Genomic DNA, 20865 nt, shown 5'->3' with positions numbered 1-20865 from the left:
CCTTGACCTATCTGGAACAGGATTTTGGGGAATGCTTACCAAGCCAAAGATCATAGATTTTCCATCAATTCCATCATATTTGCGGGATGGCCCAACTGACAATGTATTTCCTAATATATACTAATTTGTTCACAGATGGTGTTCTATTCTGCTAAGAGTTTAACCCAAGCTGACCAAATTAGTGACATCTGAAGCATCGCCCATTGGTGAAGGTCTACTCTTTAGGGCACCTTCGTCAAAGGCCTAGAATAAGTTGTAAATACAATTTGCAGTGTTAAACAAAGCCCATTCTTCTTTGAGGAAGGCACTTAACCGATCCCTTTGTGAAGGGGACTTTCATCCTTGTCTGGGCATGCACGCTTTCAAGGCCCACAGATATTTCAAGGTTCAAAGGGGCGGATTCGGTATTCCGGGCCCAACACTGCCTGTCATCAATTTTGAGATGGATGGCAGAGGCACAGCTCATGTGCAATGAAGGGAAATCAGAGATTCTGCTTTCTGGCTCATTAACTGTGAATTTCAGAGAACATCTCTGGCCTCCTGAGTACCCACGACCGACCTCCACTGGGCAGCCAGCAAAAAATCTTGGGGTCTGGTTTGACGAAGACCTCTCTTTCGCTGTTCACATCAAGATGCTGGCCGGTGGCTGCTTCGCCCTGTTGAAATCTTTTAGAAGTCTTTTCCCCTCTTGCCACCTGCGGCAAGGCAAACGATCACATGTGCATTGATCTTGTCCCGGCTGGATTACGCGAATGCCCTTTTTGCTGGTATTCCGGGCTACCTGCTGAAGAAGTTACAGTTGGTCCAGAACACCGCTGCCAGACTGCTATCGGGTCTGTCATCCAGGGACAGTGTTCATCATCAGTTGTGCTTGTACCACTGGCTGCCTTTGGCAGCCAGAGTGAAATTTAAATTATTGATCATGGCCCACCGCGCGTTCCATGGATGTGGCCCTCTTTATCTGCAGAATTGGGTCTCCTTCTATGCTTCTACTCATTCTCTGCGTTCTTCATCCCTATGCCTGGCCCAGGTTCCTCGTTTCAAGCGTCGGAGGATAGGAGGTAGTTCCTTTTCAGTTAAAGCAGCAGTTGCATGGAATGCTCTTCCTTTGGTCCTGCGTACCATCCAGGATCCAGGCATATTTAAGAAAAAATTGAAGACCCATCTATTCATCTGAAGCCCATTGCCACACCCTGTTGGTTTCGCGCCGGGACACTCACGACTAGCCGTGCGCGTAATAAATTTATATAACATAACATAACATATAGAAAGGAAAGTTTGCAAATCAATTTCTCAGGAATACATTTTCCCATCTGAAGGCAGGCCTAGATGGGATGCACACCACCTGGCAGCGGTACACCGTTTACCTCACCAGTCACCAACTTAAGAAGGAGCCACAGCACATGGGCAGGAATAAGAATGTTATCCAAGAGTCCCTGCCCCTGAGCCCACGGAAGCTCCTATTTAAACCTGTAGGAATTCTTAGCTAGTTTTAGGAGAAGGTTCAGTGTCCCGCATTTGGGATTCTTTAGACAAATATTGTCCATGCTTTGCGATGGATTCACCTTTAGTAACACAACTGTAAGAAAGTGCCTCTTTTTGTATGATAACCCTTCTCCACAGAAATTAAATTTGGCCTGCTGCAGCTGATTTTTCGACTCTGAAGTACTCTGCGCCGTGCTGACCATGCCTGAGTACATGTTCCCTGACCCTTAAAGTGTATGTACAATTGACTGAATCCTGATTTGTATATATACTTTACCTAAAAGACCTTGGTGTATGGTACAAAGTGTACCCAGAGTTAGTAAGTTAAATGTTACTAGTGGCCTGCAGCACTAATTGTGCCATCACCTCAGGGACAAAGTGAAAACACAGCCCTAGGCGTGCTGTCGCAGCCTTGTCAGGAAGCTTTTACATTGCCAACTCAACCTAACAAAAAAGCTTTTTGCCAAGTCAAAACCTTCCTTTTTAAATATTTTTAGGTCAAGGTATGGCCTTAGTAGCCCTCAAGGCAGGGTTCTAAATATTAAAAAGGATTGGTAAATGCATTAGGTTTTGTCTATATGATTAATAGTACCTCCAAGATAACTGCATTTGTGACTGCCAGTTTAGTAGTAAAATGTAGCAATATTTAGTGTTCAGAGGAGTTCTGATAATTTTGACCCTGGTGCCACTGCATCTGCTGCACCATTCAAATCATGATCCCATTGCTTGCAAGGTAACTGCCCTGGTAACTTCCTGTTTAGTAGTTAATTATTGCGATATTTGATATTTAGAGGGGTTCCTAAAGCTTTGGGCTTCGTTGTCACTGCACCTACTGCACCATTGAAATCATGACTAGTGTCTGCAAGGGAACTGCACTTGTGACTGCCTGTTTAGTAGTTATATTTAGCAATATTTGGTGTTTAGAGGAGTTCTGACAACTTTGAGTCCCGTTGCTACTGCACCTGCAGCACCATTGAAATCAGGACCGTAGTACCTGCTAGATAACTGCACCTGTGACTGCCTGTTTAGTAGTAAAATGTAGCAATATTCGGCGTTTTTTGGGGTCCCTAGAGCCTTTTGGCCCCGGTGCCAATGCACCTGCTGCACCATTCAAATCAAGCCCCTTTTAACTGAAAAGTAACTGCAATTGTGAATGCCTGTATAGTAACATTTAGCAATGTTAGGTGTTTAGAGGCATTATGAATGACAATGTTTCGGCACAGTGTTACTGCACCTGCTGCACCATTCAAATAATTACCCTGTTGCCTGCAAGATAACTGCACTTGTGGCTGCCTGTTTAGTTGTGAAGTATAGCAATAATCGGTGTTTCGTGGGGTGCGTAGAGCTTTTGGTCCAGGTGCGACTGCACCTGCTGTTCTATTAAAATTATGACCCAAGTGCATGCTAGATAACTGCACTTATGACTGCCTGTTTAGCTGTAAAATATAGCAATAAGTGGTGTTTAGTGGAGTTATGACAACTTTTGGTTCTGGTGCCACAGCACCTGCTGCACCATTCAAATCATGACCATGTTGTCTGCAAGGGAATCTGCACTTGTGACTGCCTGTTAAGTAGTACAATATAGCAATATTAGGTGTTTAATGGGGTGGAATTTGGCCGCGTTGCCACTGCACCTGCTGCGCCATTAAAATCAAGTCCCTTTTAACTGCAAAAGTGACTGCCTGATTAGTAGTAAAATCGATCTGATAATGCCTACAAAGTGGAAATAAAGTTACTGATGTATGAAAAGGAAATGCCAAAAAAGTTCTAAGGCTGCAGCATTTGCTTTACACAGCAAAGTGATAAAAAAAAGCAAGCATTCCCACATACTATTAGACGCTGTCTGCCTTTTCCCTGGGAAGAGATCTTATCTTATAGTTTAACAGTCTCTGAAGTCCCGACAGTGAATGGGGCTTAAACAGTGTGAACAGCCAGGGAAAGATAAGTATCTGTAAACAGTAAATGCTGTGCAGCCTTAATGTAAGAAAAAAAGTTCGACCCACTGAAGCGGATTGGGATGAGTACTTTGGCTATGGGAACTGACAAGAGAAACCCCTTTTAAGATATATTAAAAATAATAGACTTCGCAAGCACAGCGCAAGTGAAACCTAAAAAAAGGTACATGTTTCAGTTATGTTGTACATGTCCCGACAGAAAACTTCCATTTGGGGGCCACCAAACCTAGAAGTTCAAGGCATCAAATTATGTGTTACCTTAAGCCAGACGGAATGCTGAAGTCTGATTTTAAAGGAACTTTTAATACAAAGGGGACTTTAGAAAGTCACTCAGCTCTACCCTTATAATAGTCGCTTCTGATTAAGTGCAGCAGTTGGCATCTGAGACCGCCTGCTGCTCTCCTGCTAAGAGGTGAGAAACACTCCCACAAATGGGGACAAAGGGTCTGCTGGAGGGAGGAGATGTGACCACCTCTAACAGGGTGAGCCAAGGGAAGTGTCCCCAGATGGCCCAGCTTTAAGGGGGCTACCACCTCAGAGAGGCAAATGTGAGTCACAACTTAGTTTGACTGTTCTTTTGTGTAGACAGGCAGGCTGGTATCTTCTCCAGAAGTGGTTAACCCGTAGCAGAACCAAATTTCCAGGTTGGGGGGTTAATTATACTGGACACACCACAGGGGTGTGCCCATAGCTCTGACTCTAAGATTTGCGGTAGAGGATTGTTAGTGCCAACCCCACAGGAAATATCGAAGTGGGTAGGCTGTCCTGAGGGAATTGTAGCCCCATTGGCCAGTGAGTCCTCCCCTCCACAAACACACAATTGGCATGTAAGTGGCAGCCCTGTCTACCATCCCCAGAACACTGCTGGGCCTGTGCACCTCGGAAAGAAAGGTTGCACCAAAGAAGACTGCACCTGCTGAACCAAGGAATTACTTCAGAAAGAGAAGGGCTGCTCCTACTCTGAACTTCGTGGGGAGAGACCCGAAGGGCTGGACCTGCTCCCACTCATGCCAAGGACCAGCAAGTGGACTCCAAGGGCTAGTTGGCTTGCCTCCTGTTAAACCTCTGGGACACTAAAGCTAAAGAAGCCCTGCACCAGCACAGTGCCCAGCTTTCCAGTTCACACTGGACTTGCCCTGGACTCCAAGAGGTGCCTCCCAGGTCCTGGATCCTTGGCTAGTGCTAAAGTGTTCTCTATGCCCCCATAACTGTACTTTTCAAGCCTGAAGTCAAAGATAATGGTTTCTTAGCCCTGAGGCCTGTAGGTTTGTGGTGGGCAGCCTAAAAAGTGTCTGAAAACCAAGGATTCACTAGACCTCTGGACTTGTCCTGTCTGTTGACGTTGAACCTCACACTAGACTCAGGCTGTAGAGCACCCCCCTGACCTCACAGTTGACGAGAAAAGAATCATAAAACTTCTAAGTGCAAAGGTAAAATCTTGACCGGGATCTGACCCAGATTTCAATCACTGCTGGCCTAAAACTTTGAGTTTGCCCCAGACCCTCATGTTTGAGTCTCATAGACTATTGCTACGTGTGAAAAACAGTGATTTACAAAACATTTCGGAACTTTTAAAACTTTTTAGAGCGAAAAGCAGTAAATTATGAAAATCTTTCAAACATCATACCTGTGGTTCCCTTCATCTGATTTCTATCATTGTGGTGTCTAATTATAGATAAAAAATATATTATATTTTTATGAACTGGAGAGGGATGATTGTTTTGTGTCTCTTATTAACTGTTTTGGTACGGAAAAATGATTTACACTTGTTTCTCTTTTAGTTAGGCCTGACTACTCTGTGCCATAGTTACTCGGGACTGACCTATGGTATGATTTAAAAGAATCCTAATAGGACCAAATCCAAATAGGTGGCATTATTACGTGGTGAGGTCTGACAACCATCCCAACTAATAATCCACATTTCCGTCTGTATTCATCCATATTTACTTTTTTGCCCCTCTTATCTGTATTAATCCATATTTATTATATGTTTTGTGAACAGATGATGTGATAACTCGTATATTTCCACATTTATTTAACAGATACAAGTACATTCATTTTGATGCCTGTATGTTTTTTCCACATTACACAGTCAAAAGTAATAAACCCACACTAATAAATTTGCATAACAGCACCAATACATATTGAGATATGCAGAACTTTACGCAAATCTCATCAAGCTTTTAACTCCCTTGCTGCCAATATGTACAGCTATTGGCCCGAAAGTCATTAATCTCAGCATGGAGAGTTAATAAAAAAAAAGCCAAATTATCTGCATTGTTCCGCTTTTAAAAATAGATACAGACAGGAAACAGAATGATGTCTGTCTGTATTTATCTGTAAAAACGGAAAACAGGGAGACCTAATTATGATGCATGCACTGCTGTGTGTCATCACGCATGTGTGCACCAGTGGAACGCCAAGACTGCCAGCAGCGTTGGCACTGTCATGCTTTTTCCTTTTTTAGGTCTCGGCTCGAAGGCTGCGCTTGCGCAGTCTCGATCCGAGATTTAATGACTTGGAGAAGAGGGGCTTGAACCCGCCCCTCTACTCCCCTGTTCTCCATTGGCCGGCCTCTTGAATGCTGGCCAGCCATTGGAGAAGAGGTCCGTCATTCCGATTAGGCCCCGTCCTTTTCGGATCGGGGGGCGTGTTTTTTTCCGAAATTCTAATTCTCTCCTCCAGCCAATGGCAAGAGGAGATAAAAGCAAAACACGCCCCCGAATCCGAAAACCCCACTGCGTTTCTCCGAGGCATTTCTGCTCTGCCTCGGAGAAAGGCAGTGGTGTGTTTGTTAGCAGGATGTCTCCTTTCCTATGTGATTTTTTTTGGGGGGGGCTTGGTGTGTGCACGATTGTGGCTCCGTGTTTGTGCACGTAGACCATGCTGCCTCCCACTTGTCCATGCTGCTGTCCTGTTGGTGACTTGCCTTTGTTACCTGCGCTATAGATGTCTGCTTTACTTCCTGTGTGACCTTCTCGTATCTCTTCGCTGTCTATTGTTTCCGTTCTTCCTCCTGTGTAATTGTCGCATGCCTCTGCCCTTTGCGCTCTATGACTCTCTCCCTGTCACTAGGTCTCTGTGTTATTACTGCCTCTTACTTTGTCTATAACGTTTCTTATGAGTAATTGTAACACCCGATATTTCAAGTCAATGCCGTGAAATGGCATCAGTAGTAGCAGGGTCACCGCCCCAATAGCAACAGACAACGGACTAGCCCGTAGCATGGCAGACACGCTCAGGTGCCGCCCTACCCTTCTGATGGCAGGCGCATTGCCTCTCCATGACACACACCATCCACGGGTGTACCACGCTTAAAACTGTTTTCTGTGGTGTCAAATTCGTTTTGAGGTAATTGCACGCCGATTTAGAAATGCCGTTTCTACAGATGCAAACGTGTATGTTTCCACTTTTTAATTCAAAAGCAGCCTTTGTAATTAGTTGACTAATACTTGGCGAGCATGGACCACGGATTGATAGTGTTGAATAACTAAGACTGGGGCGTCAACCCCCCTCCCCCCCCCCCCCTCCAATGCTTTGGTAATTTTAAAACATCTGTTCCATGTCAGAAAGGGCTTTCGTTTTAAAAGGGTCCCGCCGTTTAACATCATCCAGAGACGAGGTTTCTAAGCGCAAAGTCTGCGGCTTTGTGCGCTAGAATTGCAGCTTGTGGAATGGGTTAGTGCTTCGAGACCACTGGAAAGAAGTAGCAGCGCTTTATAACAACCCCTAAAAATTGTATCAATGAATGTACTGGCATAACGGCAAAATAAAAGGCACCAATCACTGTGTTAATTTGTTCATTTTAGCGCGTGTAAAATACTAGGTTTGTAATCACCGATGTGATCCCCGTTGTCTGGACAAGTCAAGAAATATCACACTATGAACATTATATATTTTCTGTATAGAAAACGGCTCACATCCTATTATTCCCAAAATAGATCTAACGATCATTTGAAGCAAAGAAGCACAGCGAACCCGCCGTCACATATTACACGATCGCACTTAATTTGTACATCATCGGGGCGTGTGTTGTCTCTTCTCACTTGGGGCTTTCACCCTGAGGTATTTTGTGAACTCCATTTTATTTCGGTCCATTGTGAAATGGGGATTTCCAGAGTTCATTGTTGGGAGATCATGACATCACAGAATTTATTTCGTGCTGATTGTCCGTTTATGGGAAGGCGTTAATTTCAGTTTAGGTCGCTAAAACTGTAAAACATAAATGCGGCGAAGTGTTATTTGTGGGTGAAACGTTGTAACGAAACGGAGTAAAACTGGTGTTTACGAAAGTCGCTCAAAGTGCGCGTGAGGAGCGGCGATGACTGAACCAACTCTCCCCCCACAGCCCCTCCCACCCCCATTCTTTCAGTACATCCTTTTTTCCTTCCACTTTTCGGGCAATTCTTAGTGCAAGGGGCATTAAACAGTCTCTATTTGAAGTATAAGCAACTTGTAACTCTTTTCTGGTCTGCACTCGCTCCCCGCAGATACCGTCCGGTAATCTTTGCGCAAAGTCTGCGCCAGCATTACCGTCCGCGGCCCTCGTGCCGTTTATCTGACCGCTCCGTACTTCCTTTCGTTTGGAGCCTCTTTCTGTTGTGTACTTTCTTTCACTTGGATCTTCTTTCGGTTCAGTACTTCCTTTCGTTTGGAGCCTCTTTCTGTTGTGTACTTTCTTTCACTTGGAGCCTCTTTCTGTTCCGTACTTTCTTTCGTTTGGAACTCTAGGCCTGCCCCCCTCTCCCCCTCCCCCTCCGCAACCCCCCTTTCACCCGCTTCAATACACCGCGCTTCTTTGCAGCGCTTCTGAAAAAGTGAAGTCTGATTCGGATCTTACTTGAAAACAGGACCGCGGAAGAGAGCCCCAAAGCCCTCCGTCAGAGGCCGACTTGTCCCAGAGGACGGGTCCTTTACTCGGGTTGTCTCTCCAGAGACGCAGGGGGTTCTGAGGGGTGACGCTGCGGGTATTTCAATCCCCTGAAGGTGCTGTGACCGAGCCCGGAGCACGCTCGTGACGGAATTCGTGGTGGGAATTAGAGACATAGCTGTCAACAGTGCAGAAGGTGCAGCGGCATTGGGGCCACATATAGCTACATGTTTCTACCAGAGCGGGGTTGGAGAGGTGGTGGTGTTGTGGGGTTAGGGGCAAGATTTTTTTTTAGTTCTGGCTTGAAAGTCAGCTGTCGGTTTACCTATTCTTCAAAATATATAGTCTGGCCTTTGGTTCCTCCCAGAGTAGCAACTCTCCCACCATTTGCGAGTGGCTGATGAGTGTATCATTCTACCTTCTAGAAAGTTATTCTTTTGGAATGCACGAAGGACTATTGTGCATCTGAAAGGTGCCCTGAATCGTCACATTCGTTGCTTAACAAACTTCTCTCTGTGTTTTTTTCCCTTTATTTTCTTTGTTGTCTGTTTTTGTAGGAAGGACTTCTGCACAAAGTAACGAAACCAAATAATACCAGATACGTAGAAACTGGACCTCTTCCCCTCACATGTAGGCAGCGCGCACAGATTTTGTATTTCATGTATAGATTTGGTACGTGTGCGTTTTTAGGCACCCCGAACGGAAATGTTGTTCAAAGGTCACATGTAGTGGTGCAGAGGCCGTGGATTGGATGGGAAGCAAGAACGAGTGTGCGCGCTTTGGGAAAATCGTGATATAACGTGACTTAACGGATCTGTTGGGAGTACAACGGGGTCTCCTGGCGAGGGCACAGGGAAGGGGCGGTGGAAGACGGGCTCTGTGGTGTCACGGAGGTGAAGTGCTGCTTGTGGGGGCTGGTACCGGCTGCGTAAACTGGGCCTCACAGGCTCCCATCGGGCACGCAGCCAAGCAGTTCGTTCTTCTGATGTCTAAAATGGGTGCTATTGATTTGGGTAATAACTCGTATCATCGATCGGACGTGTACATGCATAGGAGTGTGGGAGGGGCGGGTGTATGTGTGAATACGAAAGGCAGGAAGCGATGCTCTGAATGTTTGGCTCGGGGTGCAGTGGGGGAAGCCATCTATTTGCAATTGTGCATTTTCGCCCTTCTCAGCAGAACCGTGGCCTTTAACGGAATACACTAAAGTGCAGCTCCGGCGGAATTCACCCCACCCCCACTTGCGCATTCTGCTGAGCTTGTATTTTTTTTACACACTTATCTAATGAAGTCTTATGTCTTCGTGGGCGAATGCATCCACCGGAATTGAAATCCTGACGGGGCCTCTCAGCCGCCCATCCTTCCGGGCTCTGGGTAGCAATGAAGTTCTATAGCGCCGTGAGGTCCTAGCGCTCTTTATATGGTTTACACATACACCAATTGAGTAGTAAGTAGTGGCGTGGAACATTTTTATTACGTGTATGTGAAGTTGCATTTCGGAAGAGTTGACTGTGGCCCTTTTTAGGTCTCGGCTAGCGTAGGTGGCTCTGTGTGTGTGGGTGGCTTTGTGTGTGGCTCTGTGTGTGGGTGCAAATGCAATAGGTCTCGCATTTTAGAGAGATTAAGCTATTGACATTGTAAATAACAATGCCGTTTCTTTAGCCCCTTCTGTGCCACGCCCTTTCCCCCTCCTGTGCCGGGCGTTACATTAGTGGGTGGGGTTCATGACGAGATAGTCTCGTCATGGGCACAGCGTGACCGTGCTCCATGACGAGACTATCTCGTCATGGGCACTGAAGAGGTTAAATGTTTTAAAAACAAAAACATAAACAAAAATAATGTCATGAGCAATGCCAATAGCTCTAACTTTAACAATGCCGAGACCATTGCATTGTAAATGCTTGTTTTGTTTTTTGGTGAGGCTACACAGAGTCAGGAAAAGGCACTTTGCTTTTCCCCCAGATGCTATGCAACATTGCCAAAAGACATTGGCAAAGTCATTTGGAAGAAAAAGGTAAGACGTATTTGCTTTGCCCATAATATTTAGGTCCTGCCTCAGACAAAGCATGCGCTTTAGCTTGTGACAAATTTTTGGCTCTAAAAAGATGAACTCTTTTAGCTCGCCCATCACTTACCATTGGTTGAATTCATTGTAATGCTTATTTTCTTCCTTTTCATTATTGAACGGATGTCGACTTAACTTGAGTTTCACTTCATTCCCATGAGTTTGTTTACTTCCCTGGAGCATGGAACAAATGCTGATTGAGTTCTTGATTCGTTTTCTCACTCACTGCTTGCGCTAGAATTGTTGTACTTTTTTTTGCTTTGGCTTGGAAGACAAGTTCATCAAAATTTAAGCTTATGCTTCTCAATATTTCCAAGCGCTAAACGCAAACAACTAGCAATAACAAAACAAACATTCTGGCCCCCTGTCACTTTTATGATGAAACAGTTAACTTATTTGCTTCTTTTAAAACTATTGGCACACAATGTGTGTTTTTTTCAGACCACGTTTGCTGCTGATTGCCTCTTTTATATTTAGAGGATGTTTTATTCATCCTCAAATATGCAGTGATTTCAAAAGGCTTATGTTTCACCTTTTCTGCTTCCCACTCCTAACCCCTAAAATCACCCTTGCTTCCCTTTACCATTATCAACTCCAAAACCCTAAATTCACCCTCACCTCCCTTCACCTCCACCCACCCTTGAAAACTCAAGATCCTCCACCTTCCTATGCCTCTACCCACTCCTGAACCCTAAAGTCACTTTTTTTTTAAATAACATAAAAAGTATGTTATGTAAAAAAAGTACTTACCTGCATGGTGGAGTACTGCATGGCAAAGGCCTTCTCCCATTGGGCAGGACACATCCCTGCCCCTTCCTTAAACACTCTCCTGCCTTCACCCTAGTGCCCCCTAAATGTTTTGGGCGACACTGTTGGTTGTTTTATGCCCTTCAGTATGTTTTGTGGGCACCTTCACCTTTTTGGCAGTTTGCCCACTCCCCCCACCCTGTACTTTAGATCTTGCCTGAGACAGTGGCTACATTTTGTTTACTTACCGGGGGCTTAAAGCCTGCCCATTGCTCATCATTGGTTGGCTTCATTGTCACTAATTCCCTTGCTTCTCTTTGATCAGCGGGTGCTGGCTTCACCTCCTCTTTGTGTGTTCGTCCCTACCCTTGAGCAATGGCCCAAGCACTGCTTTCCTTGCCCAGTATCTTTCCACTACTTGCAACTTTCAGAGGTAATTTTTCCCTTTTATTTGCACCCCCTTCCTCCCTCCCGCATTATTTCTTGACCTGCCCCACCCTCCTCCAGCAATGTTGCTTGTCTGGTTTGCCCCTACCCCTCCCCTGTTACTTGCCCCGTCCACCCTCCATCCTCCCCTTAATTGCTTGCCCCCTCCCATCCCACTTGGAAAAAAAGCACCCAAAACTTGCACTAATGGGTTTCAATGTGCTAAAAATGCAGACTGTGCTGTACTCCTGCTCTGCATAGTCTTTTTCGCGCAGTCTTCATGCGGGGTCAACAGGCCCAACTTTAGACCAGACCTTAGGTAATTAAACTTTTTTTGTGAGGACAGAGAATAATCCCATACTAAGAAAATGGATCACTGCCCCTTGTGGTGTCACCGGCTACGTCATAGCATTTTATTTTTTTCCTTTTAGGCATGCTGCATACAGCCGTGCTGCTGTACAATATGACTAAAATGAATCGACAAAACCAATTGCTCTCCTATAGACGAAACCTATTGGCTTTGCCAATGCTGGTTTTGTGGGTTATCCAGGACGCATCGGAAACGGTCTTTAGATGGGCAGAGCTACTAGGTATGCTGAAACATCTGGACTGGTCGAGTAACTCCCCACGACATTGCCACAACTCTATTAATCTTCAGCAATTTTTTTTTTTACTTGATATCGAAGATTAAAATTGTTTCCCCAAACACTTTATAACTCACCCAGCATGCAAGTGCATTTTCAGCTGCCAACAATCTGCTTTTGATTAGTATATGGTTTAGTATAGTTGGGCTGACCAGAAATCAGTTAAACCGGATTGTGGCCGGCATTACCCTACCAACTGCAAATCAGCTGACCCGGTTTAAACAGAGTATCGCTGCATTTTTACACTTGTTGCACCGCTTGGCCACTTGAGGGAGCCAAAGCAGTAGAAAACAGCATCCAACCTACACATGGGTAATTTCAATGAACCATCTCACCCTCCTCCCAGTGTCTGCCGCTTTGCTGCCCCCCATCCTGCTCCCTCCTGTGCTGATTGGTGACCTTTGGAAAGTGAAAATCTATGATTTTGTCAAAATCAAATCAGGCCTGGACACGAATCACGCTGCAGCAGGCGCCTTGATCACAATTCAGCTCTGCTAGGAACATTGGAGTGCTTCTAGCTGATGCAGTTGACTCTCCACAGCGCACCTCCCCCCCTCCCCCATTCCCCATCCATTCTCTGCTGGGAGCAAAGTCGTGAATGTTAACATCTGAGAATAAAAGGTACTTGATTGAACCACGAAGGCTCTGCTAAAAAAAATTAAATAACTCTATTTTTTGGTGATGCAACAATCGTATTCACTACTACTTTTTTTTCTTTGTGCAGCATTTAATCTCATAGGTTAGGTCTCAAGTTATTGTTGTTAATTTGGATGCTGAAGGCTCTGTGTTGGCACCACGATGGGCTTCGGTTCAGTTAATCGGGACTCATGTTACACAAACAGCGCTAGATTAGAGGAACGCAACCTTATGTGCAGGTGCCCAGGCCATTAAGTAAATCAGATAAATTAAGAAGCCCTTGCCTCACTGGCCAGAATGTTGGCTCGAGGCAAAGACAGCTGAAGCACGAGTGCGTCTTGTGGGAGGTGCAACGTGATTCAATGGTGAAAATTGGCTCAGCATTTCATCTTTTTATGATAGTCTTGAGGGATGGATGGGTCATTTTAGTTATGGATCATGGGATACGCATTTCAGCAGTCCATCTACGTCTTCCAGGAAGGCGAAACATGTTTGAATTGGTAATGGTTAGCTCAGCATTTCATCAACCCTATGTACGTCTTACAGATAGGAGGGTGTAACATGCTTGTTAATACTAGTTGGCTCGATATTTAAACTTTCTTTGCATGTCTTTATCCCCTGCCTCTCATATAAATACATTTCAATATAAACGTCGCCTGTTTATGCCGCATGACTAAAAGCGGTGGTTAGGAAATATTAACGTGCTCAGACAGAGCTTTGGGTGCATTTAAGTTGACATCTGTACATTCTACAGTGCCTTGAGGCGCATTAAACAGGTAGCTACATTGAGTATACGCACAAGCCAGGGATATATGTGAACATACAAACACAGCAGAGAAGTGAATCCCTATTACAAAAAAATAATATTTGCGCAATTCGGAAAATAGGGGTGTAGTGCAATATATAAGCAAGTCACTAAGGGAGCACTGCAGCATCGAGGCACGTCACAAAAGGGGGTACCTCTAAATACAAACGTAAATAGCAATTGGGGGGTTCGTTGTGAAATATGGCGAGGTCATAAGAGGAGTGCTAAACAATATGCTGGGAACCGCAAATAATATAACATGCTAACAGAGCACAAAAGGAGCTGCTTTATAGCTCAAGAGAAAACTGCAAAACCAGCACATTCTAAATAAGGTCACAGAAGAGGGGTACATTCGAATATAGGGAAAGTCACCAAAGGGTCGCTTTATTGCTTACATGCAGGGAATTATGGGACAGGTGGCTGTCAAGTCGCGAGGGTAGATGCATTTCACAGGCACGTTTTGTCTTTATGTACACAGTCTGGTTTCAAAATTCTGTCTCCTATGCTATCCCTTTGAGTGGTGCTAGGAGGCGGGGGGCACAAACCTTCCCTCCTCCTTTAACAGAGATGGGTGTGTGCCTTTTAATAATGTTAAAATGAACAGCCTCGCTGCTCAGCACCACTTAGAAAGAACAGCCCCCGCCCCCACACATTTACATCTCCCTTAACTGCACTTGATAATTACCGAAGGCAAATATCTCTAGCAGACGGCAGAAACTGGAGAGGGGAAGAAGGAAGGCTCTGTGGTTGGACTGGTAATAGGCAAAGCGGGCTAGTTTTTTGAAAGAGCACTAGCCACTTTCTGGCCCAAAGTAGCATTTCATAATCCCCATCAAGGGGTTCTCACAAGGCCGCAGTAATAAAGTGTCTGAGTGAGGCTGTCCACCCTCCGGCATTCACCGCTAAGAGCGCAGAGGGGTAGGAGTGTCTGAGAGCTGGCAGAACTGGACCTGCTCCTTGAGAGGACGTGGTGGCTGCTACCGATGCCAAATCGCTCCATCATCTGGCGTCAACAAACGTGGCACCATAAAGAGCCTTTGTATTTGTTACCGATGCACCTTTCAGATGCTGCTACACATTTGATCAGTTGGCACAGTGCTTATATCTGTTAATGCTGTGACTTGCATCTATATCTGTTGGCACAGCGCCTTGCATCTCTTAGGGCCCCCCTGCACTGAACAACGCCGAATTTATTATCCATTTTCAGGTCATTCACACTCCTGGCAACTATTGTCAACCCTCTTCCTTGACCATCCTCCATCTGGGCCCAACCCTGGAACAAACAGACTCTCTGGCCGGCAACAGAAAAGTCAGAATACTAGATGTATGAACACGATACCTTGAGCGTCACTTTTGGGCCTGTGCATAGAAAGGGTGTTTTTATGCTGACTGTCTCCTGTCTCAGCTCTATGAGGGACACGGATTTTAAGTCAGTTCGTACTAGATTGTGATCGTACCAACCCAGTTATGGAGAGATCATATAATGTCACTTTGCACGGTACTTTGAGCAGGGGCATAACACAGGCCCCCGCATCCCCTGCGATGCGGGGGGGCCTCTGAGCTACAGGGGGCCCCCTCAGCCCAGTACTCGGGCCTTAAAGCTTCGGATTAAATCCGGAGTGGAGGCCTCTCCGTGTACCGTGCAGGGGGGCCCCCTCAGCTTTTGTTACGCCACTGACTTTGACACTAGACCTGCCCTCGGGCCCCACATTGGCAAAGCCGTCTCCAGCTGGAATGTGTAAAAAAAGAACACAGACTAGTAATCCGCCCAGGCCTTGTTTGGTGTAGCTACTCTGTCGGCGAGTAAAAAAACTGATTGGGAAAAACTGACTGAAATGAAAAGAAACCGAATCAGAACAATACTTCATGGAACTATTTTGAAGGAATATTTGAGGAACAACATGGCACCAAAAGGCCTTCTGGTCACCAATGCACCCAGGATTTTTCTTGAGGATCCGGTTTTTAGAAAGGACTGGGCACAGATTGCGTGGCATTGCACGCGCGATTGGATTGTGCTGATTATTAAGACCGCCCTGCGCCTCTCCGAAACAATGCTAGTGGAAATCCAACTAACTGAAGGTCACATAAAAAGTACCATCACAGGATATAAGAAAAAACTGGATGAACTTAACAAGGAGATGAACGAGTACAAGGACAATCTTACCCAGCAGAAGGTGCAAACATTTCAAAAAGACCTTAAAAGGTTTTCCTATGTAAAAACTTACCCCTACTCGGATCCGGATTGCACACCTCCACTAAGATCTGACCCAGATTCAGACGCTTCCAGCATTGATTCATCTGGTAGTAGCAACTCCAGCACTGGGAGTGGGAGACAAAGACAAAGAGGGAAGAACAGAACACAGAACAATTGGCCGATATATGGCACACACCCACCATCTGGATTTCAAGGCCCATACAATCCACAACAACCGTACCCGATGTATGGATGGCAACCACCATTCCCGCAACCACCATTCCCACAACCAATGTTTCCCCCAAACGCCTTCAGCCCGCCTTTTTTAGGCAGGGGAAGGGGAAGAAGGAAGGGTATCAATCAAGTACATTGGGAAGAAGAGGACGTAGTGGGCATTCACACACGGAACAAAACAAAAGAACCCCAAGCAGGAACGATCAACAGCAGAGTCTAGTTACTAACCTTTCAACTAGACCGCTGTCAACTATGGAAGAGAAGGTCCTTAACAAAGGTTTGGGTTTCTTCCCAACCACACGCCTGGACAAGTTCCAACTACACTATGAATTGGCAGGTTTCTTCAGAAAATTGCGACTAAAGGCGTTCTTTGAGAAACAAGGAGAACCTGCGTTGGAGGATTCAAACGAAACCGGACTACGCATAAAATCCACCTTTACCCCTCCACCACATATGATCCCAGTGGAGATCGCCACTTTTGAACAGGCTGTTTTCAATTACATTGAAAGCTTAGTCCCTAAACAACCATTTCAAAATATGAGCAAAGAAGAAACCTCTGCTTTGGAAAATCTGAGAACTTGTGACACTATTGTGATAAAACAAGCGGATAAAGGTGGGGGCATAGTGATCCAGGACAAAGTTTCCTACCATGCTGAATGTCAGAGATTGCTTTCTGACAAGAAGAACTATCGAGCCTTACAAACTGACCCTACTAATGATCTGAAACAAGAAATAAAATCACTAGTAGAAGACGCAGAAACTATGGGTCTTATTTCCAAACAGGAAGCTGCCTTTCTTAGTAACAGTGAGGGGAAGATACCATACTTTTACATTCTACCCAAAATGCACAAGAATAAGATCCCTCCACCCGGTAGACCGATTGTGTCTGGTATAGGCTCCCTGCTGGAACCATTGTCACGTTTTTGTGATTTCTTTTTCAAAACCTTGGTACAAAACACCTCTACCTATCTACAGGATACAAAAAGTCTGCTGAAACTACTTGAAGACATCACAGTGGATGAAAATACCATCTTAGTGTCCTTTGACATTGAAAGCCTTTACACAAACATCCCACAGGATGACACCCTGAGAGTACTTAAGACCGCATTAGATGAAACCTCCTGGACATATAGTACACCGAAAGGTTTTATCTTAGATTGCGCAAGACTGGCCTTGAAGAGAAATTATTTTGAGTACGAGGGAACACTCTTTCTCCAAACAGGAGGCACTTCGATGGGGAGCACCTTCGCTCCTAGTGTGGCAGGGCTCTATGTCTTTGACTTCGAGAAACGATTCATACTGTATGCACTGAATCCGTATATTTCCAACATCGCTTTCTGGAGAAGATACATCGACGATGTCCTTGTCATCTCGCAGGGATCCCCTGAGACTCTAACCGAATTCTGCACATGGATTAACACCTGTGATCAAAATTTGAGATTTACCCACACGATGGACCCCACTACCTTAATATTCCTGGATCTGGTGGTCACCAAAGAGAATGACCGCTTGGAGACTAGTACTCATCATAAACCCAGTGCGAGAAACAATCTTCTTAGATTTGAGAGTTTCCATCCTAGACCCCTGAGGGAAAATCTGCCTTATGGTCAATACCTTAGACTGCGCCGCAACTGCAGCAAAATCACAGACTATCCGTGACCAAGCAAGGGTCCTGACTAATAAACTTTCTAACAGAGGCTATCCGGAAAAAATACTCAATAAATGCCAAAAGAGAGCACAAAATCAACCCAGAGAAGCCCTCCTAGAGGTTAGAATATAGAGGGATGATGAAATACCATTAACGTGTGTAACCACCTACAACACAGCGTCCAATCTAATGACTTAATCAATCAATAAACATTGGTCTATAATTAATACAGGTAATCTACACTGGGAGAAACCCCTATTCTCCTTCAAAAAAGCAAGAAGTTTGAAAGAACACACGTCCAAAAGACTGGCCACAGATAGGGACACCAACGGTAACCAATGCTTGGGGCCTACCGAACATAGTGGGGCACTATCAATGTGGCAACTGCAGTGTATGCCACTTGACCGTAAACACGAAAACGTTGGCATTGGAACCAGGCAAAACGTGGAGCCAGCGGACCCATACGAATTGCAATAGTACCAATGTGGTCTATCTGATAAAATGCCCTTGCAATTTGAAATACATAGGGATGACCTGTGGAAAGGTGAAGCAAAGAATTTGTGAACACCGCAGTACAATAAGGTGCAAAAGGATGACAACCAAACTAACTGAACATTTCCTTGAATATAACCATACCACCAACGATATGAAATGGACTGTTATTGAACAGATAAAAACAGGCACAAAGATTCAAGAACGTCTTTTTGAAAAGGAACAAAGATGGATTTACAGATTATCCACCCATAAAGATGGCCTGAACGATAATATTCCGTGGCATTCAGTTCTTTCTAAATAACTCTATCATGTTTTTATCCACCATGAGACATGGTATTCTTTCAGATGAATTGAGACTTTGTTAATTGGACCTCCACTCATTGGGCTTAGCTATCTGTATGGATATGAGGCGCGACTCCATGTCTGGTATTCAATCTCAAAAATAGTAGTGCCAACTGATCTATCACATAGTAACCACTTTTGTTTCCACTCATTAATCAAGTATTACATACTATAATGCCCATTCGTTACTGTTTGATCTGATTCTATGTGAACCACTGTATGGATGACCATAGCGCTCGATTTAGAGTGATTTACACACTTCCGAGATTAGGCACTTTATTACTTAGTTAAGAGTAGATTGTGCCCCTTGGTGCACCTTTCCCCTTTGGCGCTTTTCACGTCCTTTAATCACTATAATCTGCCCATCCCGTGTATGATTCCGTTTCACTGTCTTGGAATTGCATGATTCGGCTTAACGCATGAGTGTCACTTTATTTCACCTCTTTAGTTTAGCCTCAACTTTCCGTCTTTGTTGCCTGTCAATAAAGCACGATTATTGTCGATGCCGCATCACCATGCCTACCACGCAGCTCAGTCTACGCACGTCGGTCACATGACTCACGTCATCACACCCCCTCCGCCCCGTTTCCAGGAAGTACCTTGCATTTAACTTGCATAGACGCTGGGACTCGGCAACCCTCGGGGAGCAGATACGGGTCGCTTAGGGTAGGCGTACAAGCCGGTGATCAGCTCCACGATGTAAGTACAACGCCTTGTGGCCACATGGATAAAATCGAATACTTTCCTTAATGCGCCCCTGTGGTGTTTTCACAGCTTTTGTCCCTTGCCAATCTCCTTCAGATCGTGTTTCCTGAGCTATCACCACGACCCCGACTCCCATGAGGCACGCTATTACGCGTCTTTTAGTAAGCATTTCCTCCCCTCCCATATGTTCATTCGTACCACTTTTCTTACGCTGAGACATTTAGCATGCTAAACAACGCATGCCCTCACGATTGTTTGAGAGCAATAACACCCACTTTGAATGATTGATGAGAGTGGGTTTGTATGAGTTTTTCACAGACACTATTTATTCCCTGTGGATTAATTTAATGCATTTGCATTTCAATGGCGTATTAATGCTCATTGTACCTTACGATTATGAATGTGTCATAATCTAACTTTCCAGTAACTGAATCGGTAATTGGATCACCCATGTAGTTTTACCGCTGCAATTTAGGGGTAATCCTCTTGATGTGTATGTTCTTGTTGCATACTACTGGGAACTCAAGGAGCATTTTCCACATTTAAACACTGTATTACACACATAGCATTGCGTTTGCTTGTAATTTTGTGTTTATCTTTTACAGATTTTTCCTGTCTTCAATTGGGATGACAGGACACCTGACCGTGAGTAAATGGTTAGGTTTCTGTGATCTAGGGTAGGGTACACCTTAGCGTGTGTACACCGCTCGGGTCACATCATTCGGTCCTGACGAAAACCTAGTAATATCATCACATAGGTTGAAACATGTAGACCTTCCTCTGCACTTACTAGCACTATATTTCACTTTTAGATACCACTGGTCAATCTAACCAATAAAGGTATCTCAGCAACGTTTTTAACATCGGCCAGTTGCTCCAGAATAAATCTTTTTAGTGAGTATATCTGGCCCATTTTTAATTCACAATTCATTCACTTGCACCACAAAAAACTACCAGCTCCCCTGTAATCAGGTGTTGTAGCACACCCGGATGGCATTCGGCTATCCGGGTGGGACCCCGATGATGAAGCATGTCACCAACTAGGTTGGTGAGTGAGGGGTCTTTTAAAGAAAAGAACGTTTTTCGCACCTTGCGCGTTTTTCCCAGTATTTTGGAGACCCTGACCAGTCTCCTGGATGTACTCCTTCTTGTGTTTTTCTAAAGCTACTCTGTCAGCACCATCAGGCATACTGTGTTGATCTGTGTTTTTGTTTGCTGCACTCCCTGAGCTGCCCAGGGCTGGTAGCACTATGCTGTGATCACACCGGTGTGGCAGCATCTCTACAAGGTTGATGCAGTCACAAAGTGATCACAAAATGCCAATTTCCACTGAACATTAAGTGGCATATGCTGATATTGCTCTTACAAATTCTGCATGTCTGCCATAGTGCTCTCCTACCTCTTGTAGAGGCCCCAAGGTGCTTTATGGTTGGTCGAGTAAGTAGGTACTCTGCTGTGTATGACCACAGGGTTGGTAGAGGTGCCTGCTATTGGCAAACCCTAGTGAGGCCCTAATCTACAGTTAGGTGTTAACTTTGGGGGGTAGGGTCCCCAGCAGTGATAATGTTACTGCAATCGAGAGGTGAATTGAGAATTCAGGAGGAAATACATTTG

Source organism: Triturus cristatus, chromosome 3_1 (genome assembly GCF_964204655.1).
Source record: "Triturus cristatus chromosome 3_1, aTriCri1.1, whole genome shotgun sequence".
Taxonomy (NCBI): domain Eukaryota; kingdom Metazoa; phylum Chordata; class Amphibia; order Caudata; family Salamandridae; genus Triturus; species Triturus cristatus.
This window is presented reverse-complemented; position numbering follows the sequence as displayed.